This window comes from Papaver somniferum, chromosome 2 (assembly GCF_003573695.1).
Source record: "Papaver somniferum cultivar HN1 chromosome 2, ASM357369v1, whole genome shotgun sequence".
Lineage (NCBI taxonomy): Eukaryota > Viridiplantae > Streptophyta > Magnoliopsida > Ranunculales > Papaveraceae > Papaver > Papaver somniferum.
Genome location: NC_039359.1, coordinates 11,662,256 through 11,670,750, shown reverse-complemented (window position 1 = coordinate 11,670,750; position 8,495 = coordinate 11,662,256). Strand labels below are relative to the sequence as shown.

The 8,495-nt window shown below is 34.9% G+C and overlaps 1 non-coding gene across 1 annotated transcript; it reads right to left on the bottom strand.

Annotated features, from left to right (window-relative positions):
• Positions 1-8,421: 8,421 nt before the first annotated feature.
• TRNAV-UAC lies at positions 8,422-8,495 on the bottom strand. The gene has a single exon. It is a non-coding gene; the product is annotated as a tRNA-Val (tRNA).

Below are 8,495 nucleotides of genomic sequence, written 5' to 3'. Positions count from 1 at the left end.
TTAGTAGTTATTCGTCTTCAATAGATGAACGACATGAAGTATAATGCTCAACTACACTTTCTATCATAATCCGAGACTTAACTATAAGTAGACTAGAAATCAAGACTTATAGTTTTGGAAACTGAACTTGACAACAAGCTTGAGATTGCAAGGCTTGCGAGTTTGATCGAGCAGTGCTCTAACAATCTTCCCATTTGTCAATTTTAGCGACAAAACTATCAATACATATGGATTACAAAATAAATAAACTTTGTAGCTTATCATCTAAATGCTTAATTTCCTTGGTTCTTCAACATTACTCGAAATCTTCGTCACTTCCAAGTACTCTAGTGATTCTGAACGTGTCAACTCAGCATCATAGTTGTTGAAGATCCATAGCTATAACAATGAGAAAACAGTAGCTCTCAATTATTATTGTATAGTGTCATAATATCATTACACAACATCAAAGTCCAATCGTATCACAACTTTGAGAATAATACTATGGTGATATGTATCACTCCTCCTTAGTCAATACTTCATCTCACATAAAAACGACTCCCCCTTACATAATGATCCGTGAACCATATGTATTTGTAGTGTGAACTACACATTAATTCTCCCCCTTTATGTCAATATAAATAGGCAAAGGTACGAAAACTAGTGGGATCATAATGAAATTCTCATAGAGATACTTCATGACTAAAAGCAAACATATCAAATTTGTTTCGATGATTTCACATAGTCGAAACTTAGTGTATCTATCAAGGAGTTTATAAAGATACAAGATAACTCCTAAAATATTCCACATCCGCACTCCCCACAAAGATTTGACAGTTAAGCACAATTTCAATTAAGAACTCTCCCCCATAAAATGTCATTCCCGAGAGAACAACAAGAGAGACCTTACTTTTACAAGAAAAGAAGGATTTATTTGGACAATAAAAAATTACATGAGACATGAATTTGTATCCTGGAAAACTCAATTAAATTAACCACAAGAGAACCCATGATTAATTTAGTCGGAAACGCTGATCATAAGAAAACTTACAGAGGCGCACAATACTTCCACATAGAAGTGGATCAGGGAAAGATCAATACTGCGCAATATTCAAAGATTCATTCGATTTTTCATCAATATTTGGATAAAGACATATAATAGACTTAATCTTTTCACTCAAAAGTTCATCCTATCTTCCATCAATATTTTCATAATGACATAGGTTTAACTTTTGACATATATGGGACAATGATAGTTCACGGACGCAAACAGAAATATCCCATAACAATTTTTGCAATATATAAAACCAATAAAGATTAATACTGCAAAATCATCTTCCAAATAAACTTTAGAATTTAAATAAATAAATCTAAAAACATTGCAAGATGAAAATTGTTGGAAATAGCTATGTGTACTCACAATAATTGCTATTCCAAACCCTAGTTATCCTTCTTAAAACATAAAAATAAATTCTCATAAGAAGTTTTCTAGAACATTAAGACCTTTGAAAAATTCTTTATCGTCCTTGAACTCCTTGTCATCAACATCTATTGAAACATAAGGTTCATGAAGATATAAGTCAATTTTAACAAACCTTCTTGACTGATGCCAAACCAAGGCCTTCTGAATTTCAAGATTCCTAAAACCAATAGCCTTTATTTGTTATATCTCCTTTCTTGTTTCCTTCAACTCTTCAAGAACACCAGAAAACTTCTGAAGATTTGATGGTATATCCCTTGGTTTCCTCACATTCCTCCTTTCTTTTCAAGGAAGAGGGTACCGGAGATTTATCTTTTTCTTTCATGATTGATGGATTGATAATCATATTGACCTCTTTTCTATCAGAAGTTATAATGCTTGGAGTTTGTTAGAGCATTGCCCGGTCTAACTCACATGTGTTTCTATCTCAAGCATGTTTGTCAATATTAGTGATCAAAACTATATGTCTTGGTTTCTAGTTTACTTATGACTAAGTCTCGGTCTAGAATATTCAAGTGTAGTTGAAGCCCCAGACTCCATGGCGATCATCTTACGAAGACGAAGAACTACTCGAGCAACCGGTGAAACTTCATTCGACTAAAAGGTATGTGGATACTTGAACTTATCTATCACTCAAAAGTCTATTCTATCTCCTACTCTTGAGACAAAATCGTATAAGTATGATAGTTTTCATACATACACATTTTCTATTTCGAGCCGAGGTTACTCGCCGATCTTTTTCTCGAAATATGTGTTGGTAAGCTTTCGCTTTAACCATTTTCATCTTTACTCGTGACGAAAGTCATGATGACGTTTCAATCTTGAAAATAGCTTTGATGACGATAGTCGTGAATAACCATTGTTATAATATTATAAAAGAATGTTTCAATGATTGAAATGTAGAGTTGAGATTACCATCTATGGATATAAGCATATATAGTGTGTTTGCATATTAATGTATAAATCCATGTGTCGGAAGCCAAGTGCGTGCATATGTGTACATGCAGTATTGGTGAAGGAGACAGGTTGAGTACGAGTACCCACAAAAGTTTTCATACCGAAAATTTCTGCTGGAGTTTGTAAGTTTGCAAACTAGTAAACCAGTCACCTTAGGTACGCGTACTCACGGAAGTTTTCGAACCAAAAATTTCTGCTGAGTTTGTAAACTCAAATCCGGTAGCTAAGGTACGCATACCCGTACGCGTACTCAAGCTGGTAATATCCGCGTTATATTTTTTTATATAATTGAAATATCACAGGTTGTGCGTTGTATCGATCAATTGTGAAATCCAACCTTTGGTTGTTGATTGGAAATTGATTGATCCTTGGATATTGGTCTTTGGTACCATCCAAGTTTTTATCCTTGTATTTGATAAAGACTCGCAGATTTCTATTTGCTTGAGTAAAGATCAAATCAAGAGATTGAGATATTAACTCCTCGATATACTTTTCTCAAGATTGAGTCTGACTGTCTACTTGATTTTCTAGAAAGTATATTGGAGTTAGTCCATACAGATTGCTAATCGAAATATTGGGTGAGGTTGTTAGACCCCCGCATTTTCAGAGTTTCCATACAAATATGGGTTTGTGAGAGAAATTCACAAAACAACCTCTACAAGAAAACTTGTGATAAAAAGAGTTTTTCAGGGAAGGAAAAAGGAATGTAGGGTTACGGAACCTTTATACAAAGTAAGCAGATTCACGTACGCACAACTGACAAATCTAAAAAATGCAGAATTTTCGATTTTACCCCTTTTTAATGAACAAACATGGAGACCTCTTTTCAATACCAATATAGGATATGAAAAGTTCAACCGAGACCAAAACAAAAAGAAACAAAAAAACTTTTTCTTTTTCTTAAGACCTGTAAGTGCTTAACTCTTGTCTCTTTGGGATCAGGCACTTGAGACAAGATGCACAACCAACACAATTAAGTTGTGTTGGGGTGAACAATAATTTGTCCACCATGAACCTTTTGGAAAGAGTTCCTAAAATCCTATTTCACAGAATGATTAGATCGGGTTCTTTTCTGAAGTGGTCTAATTTTTTCTTTAGAAATTAAATTCTTTGGAGAAGAGTTGAGTATACATACCTCAGAAGACTTAATGAACAAGTTTGACCTTGTTTGCTAATCGATTTGCTCTCCGTTGAAGTTTGTTGACATATCTTACTTTATGTTTTTATTTGAAACAAGTAGAGAGTCCGTGACCCTTAATAGTACAGTAAGAACATATCAAAGTGGAGGATGGTTCAGACACCATGGGGGAGCACGCTGCTAGACAAATTGTGGTACCTGAAATATTAGAAATAGGATTTCTAGTAGATAGAGAAAAATCCATTTTATCCTCCAAAACAGTTGAAGAAGTTTCTCCAGGAAACATATTAATATTGATGTGAGTATTGCTACAATTATCAAAATCAATATTTTCAGCAAGGAGCGCAACACTTGATTCTTCATCTTCATTTGAATCATAGTGATCAGACATTTCACCAAGAGTTGCATCAAGACCTTTGTTTTTAGTGTATTTTCTACGATTTGGACACTCATTGGAAAAATGACCAAAACATTTACACTTGAAGCACTGAGGCATATCCTCATCATCAGTATCGACTGTATCCCTGTTTTTAAGAGGAACACGGTCATGAGGTTTAACTGATGATGTAGGCTTATCTCTGACGAACCGTTTACTTCTCTTCAAAGGAATATCTCTAAACTGTATTATGATCAGAGAAACTGAGTTATCAAGATCATTATCTGATGAATCAATATCACAAGGATCATCCACAGAGTTGCCAACACATTTACTTTTGTCAAGTAATTTTGTGTTCTTTTGTGCTTTGAAAGCAATATCCTATTCAGATTTGGATATATGCTTATGATCAAAGATATTTAACTTCCCAAGCAGATATTTCTGGATAAAGTATTAATGTTATTTCCTTCAAAGATGGCATGTTTCTTAGAGTCGTATTTGGCTGGCAATTATCTGAGAATTTTCATCACAATGTTCTTTTCAGGAATAGTCTTACCCAATGCAAAAGATGCATTAACAATTTCAGACACTTTGTGATTAAACTCATCAACTGAATCTTCATCATCCATACAAAGGTTTTCCCAATCAGAATTTAGGTTTTAAAGCCTAGCTTCCTTTTTCAGAGGTATTCCCTTCGAATAGAGTTTCTAAGGTATCCCACGCATCTTTAAACCGAGTGCAGTAGTCACATGGTGCTGAAGATATGGGGTATGACATGAATGATAGAGTTTAAACCGTCAGAATTTTACTTTGTAGCGAGAATCTCGTTAAGATCATGTCTACCAATATTCTTTGCAACAAAAACACCGTTTACTATAACCATTGGAGGATCATAGCCATTAACTACATAAACCCATAACTGAAAATCACACGCTTGAAGAAAGGCACGCATAGTAATTTTCCACCATAAGTAATTTGAGCCATCGAAGACTGGTGGTACGTTTACTAAGATAGCACTTCTGTCCATAGAGTCAGATCGCTACAAACATAGACTTATAAGGTCTTAAACGTGTTTGCCTGCTCTGATACCAATTGAAAAAGCGGGGGTCTAACAACCACAACCAACATTTCGCTTAGTAATCTGTATGGACTAACTCCAATATACTTTCAAGAGAATCAACTAGACAGTCAGACTCAATCTTAAGAAAAGTATATCCAAGAGTTATATCTCAATTTCTTAATTCAATATGCAATCAAACAAATAGGAATTTGTGATCCCAATTGAATATAAGAAAGAACTTGGGCGGTATCAAAAACCAATATCCAAGTGTCAATCAATTTAATTAACAACCCAAAGGTTTGATATCTAATTGAGTAAACTACACACAACCTGTGATATTTCAATTATATAAACAAATATAATGCGAAAAGAAATAACACAGACACCAGAAATTTTGTTAACGAGGAATGCAGAAAAACCTCGGGACCTAGTCCAGATTTGAACACCACACTGTATTAAGCCGCTACAGACACTAGCCTACTCCAAGTTAACTTCAGACTGGAATGTAGTTGAGCCCTAACCAATCTCACACTGATAAAGTTACAGTCGCATTCTTTACGCCTCTGAATTCTAGCAGGACTCTGCGAACTTGATTCCCTTAGATGATCTCACCCACAACTAAGAGTTTCTATGACCCAAAGTCGAAGACTTGATAAACCAATCTGTCTCACACAGAAAAGTCTATTGAATAGGTAAATCTGTCTCCCACAGAAATACCTAAGAGTTTTGTTCCGTCTTTTGATAAATCAAGGTGAACATGAACCAACTGATACACCTGACTTATATTCCCGAAGAAAATCCTAGTAATATCAATCATCACATAATATTATTAATTGGATGGTAGCGAAACAAGATATTGTGGAATCACAAACGATGAGACGAAGATGTTTGTGACTATATTTTATCTTGCCTATCGGTGAATAAATCTCGAGAAAATCTTAAAGAAGATAATACTCAATCACGATAGAAAACAGCAATATCAGAACACGCAACTACATAGAAATAGTTGGGTCTGGCTTCACAATCCCAATGAATTCTTTAAGTCGTTAACCTACAGGATTTTGTAAAAACCTAAGGTTAAAGGAGAATCGACTCTAGTTGCAACTAGTATCACACATGAGGTATGGAGATTAGGTTTCCCAATTGCTAGAGTTCTCCCTTATATAGTCTTCAAATCAGGGTTTGCAATCAATGTTACCTTGGTAACAAAGCATTCATTATTCACCGTTAGATGAAAACCTGATTAGACTCAAGCTAATATCTTTCAACCGTTAGATCAAACTTAGCTTGTTACACACAATTGAAAAGTCACTTCATTTAGATATGAGTAATCGTACCTAATCGTGTACACCTTGTTGGCTCAACAATAGTTAACCGAAGTTAGCCATATGAACACTTTCATATCAACCTTATTTATCTTAACCATAACTAGTTCAAATGACTCAAATGAAACTAGTTCTAGAGTTGTTCAATTCTTTATATTCTCATAGAACTATATAAGACACAATTGAAAAAAAATCGATTTTTATTCACTCGAACCATTTCATGAACATTATAGCCACGGTTTGCAAAAGGTTGCATTCCTTAATATATAAATGTATTAGTTTATGAAAAAACCGATTTTAGGAACATAACCTACTCAAGTATGCAAACGAGTACGCATACCTAAGTGGCCGGACTAAGTTTTGGTTCGCCAGTTTGCGAACGGGTACGCATACCTTCCAAACTCAGTTAAATCCCGGAACTTTAAACTCACGCTAGTACGCATATCGGTATGCATATTACATTTTCGGACTTTCATTAACCAACCATTATGCATACGGGCATGCATACTATGGTTCCCGGACTTTGAATAACTTGCAACAGTTAGCATACAAGTACACATACTGTGTTATATCCGATCATGGTTATTTGTTTTAAACTCCCATTTAAATCATTGAAACATCATCGGAAGATGACAATAGCTGTCTCATACAAACTATTAGCTTCAAAGCAATTTTCAAGTGATCGAATGATCAATACGAAACATTCCAAGTCTACATGAAGTGACTGTCTCAAACAAATCATGTAAGATGTGATAAGGCGATTTTCACATGATCATCTTTTGACTTTCGTCAAGAATATAAGATGAACTTGGTTAAAGCGAAAGCTTACCGACACATATTTCGAGAAATATGTAAGCGAGTTAAACTCAGCTCGAAATATCAAATGTGTATAATCGAAGTCTATATAGTTATACGACTTTTGTCTCAAACAGGAGATAGAGTAGATAGACTTTTGAGTGATAGATGAGTTCAAGTCTCCACATACATTTTGTTGATGAAGTTCCACAAGCTCCCCTTAATAGTTCTTCGTCTTCAGTTTATGAACGCCGTGAAGTCTAATGCTCAACTACATTTTCTATCCTAATCCGAGACTTAGCTATAAGTAGACTAGAAATCAAGACTTATAGTTTTGACAACTAAACTTGACAACAAGCTTAAGATAGCAACGCTTGTGAGTTTGACTGAGCATTGCTCTAATAACATACATTTCAGATCTAGGAGTAATTATGAAACAAGATCGTAGAAATATGTAAATAAATTACCTACGAATGATGTGCTCAATTACATCAAATCCCTTCAATGATTGATTCTTTATCAGTTTCAGCTCCATTCGTGGAGTTTAACATTAGAGATGCATCACATCCCATCTACAACAAAAACAAAAATCCGAATTATAGTAAAAAAATCAAAATTATAGTAAATTAAAATCAACAGAGAAATTGTGAAAATCCATTGATTATTACCGTAACGAAATAGTCATGGATGAGTAATCGAACAGTAGGAGGAGCCACCATATTGATTTCTATAGAGTTGAAGAATTGTGGATCTTATTGTTTCCATTTTTGTTGAAATATTACCTAATTCTATTCTCCAAACAAAAATCAAATACTACAATTATATATCTAATCTCTCATCATAAATCGAATAAGAGATTCAGTCTGAAATTTTATCTCTGTAACGTTGTATTCAACAACGGTAAATGGATCATGAGAGCTGTTTCGATATATGAAACGGAAGAAAAGAAATGAAACCGAACTGAATCATGAAAGTTTATGGGTATATTTGTCATCAGAAAAGTTGTCTTTGGACTGAATCGTTCGTAAAAGGACCGACTCGTCTTGAATTAGGCAAATTTGAATCCCCTAGTACTAGGCTTGAGAAGTCTGGTCATCAGAAAAGTTGTCTTTGGACTGAATCGTTCGTAAAAGGACCGACTCGTCTTGAATTAGGCAAATTTGAATCTCCTAGTACTAGGTTTGAGAAGGCTGGAGTAGAATGTCTAAAGCCCAACATATCTGGGACTAAACGTTAATTTCGACAAAAACATATGGTGCTTCCTAGGCTCCCGTTTTCCTACGGGAGAAAAAAGAAGACCAAAAATACATATGGTGCTGCCCAGGCTCGAACTGGGGACCTTCAGTGTGTAAGACTGACGTGATAACCGACTACACCACAGCACC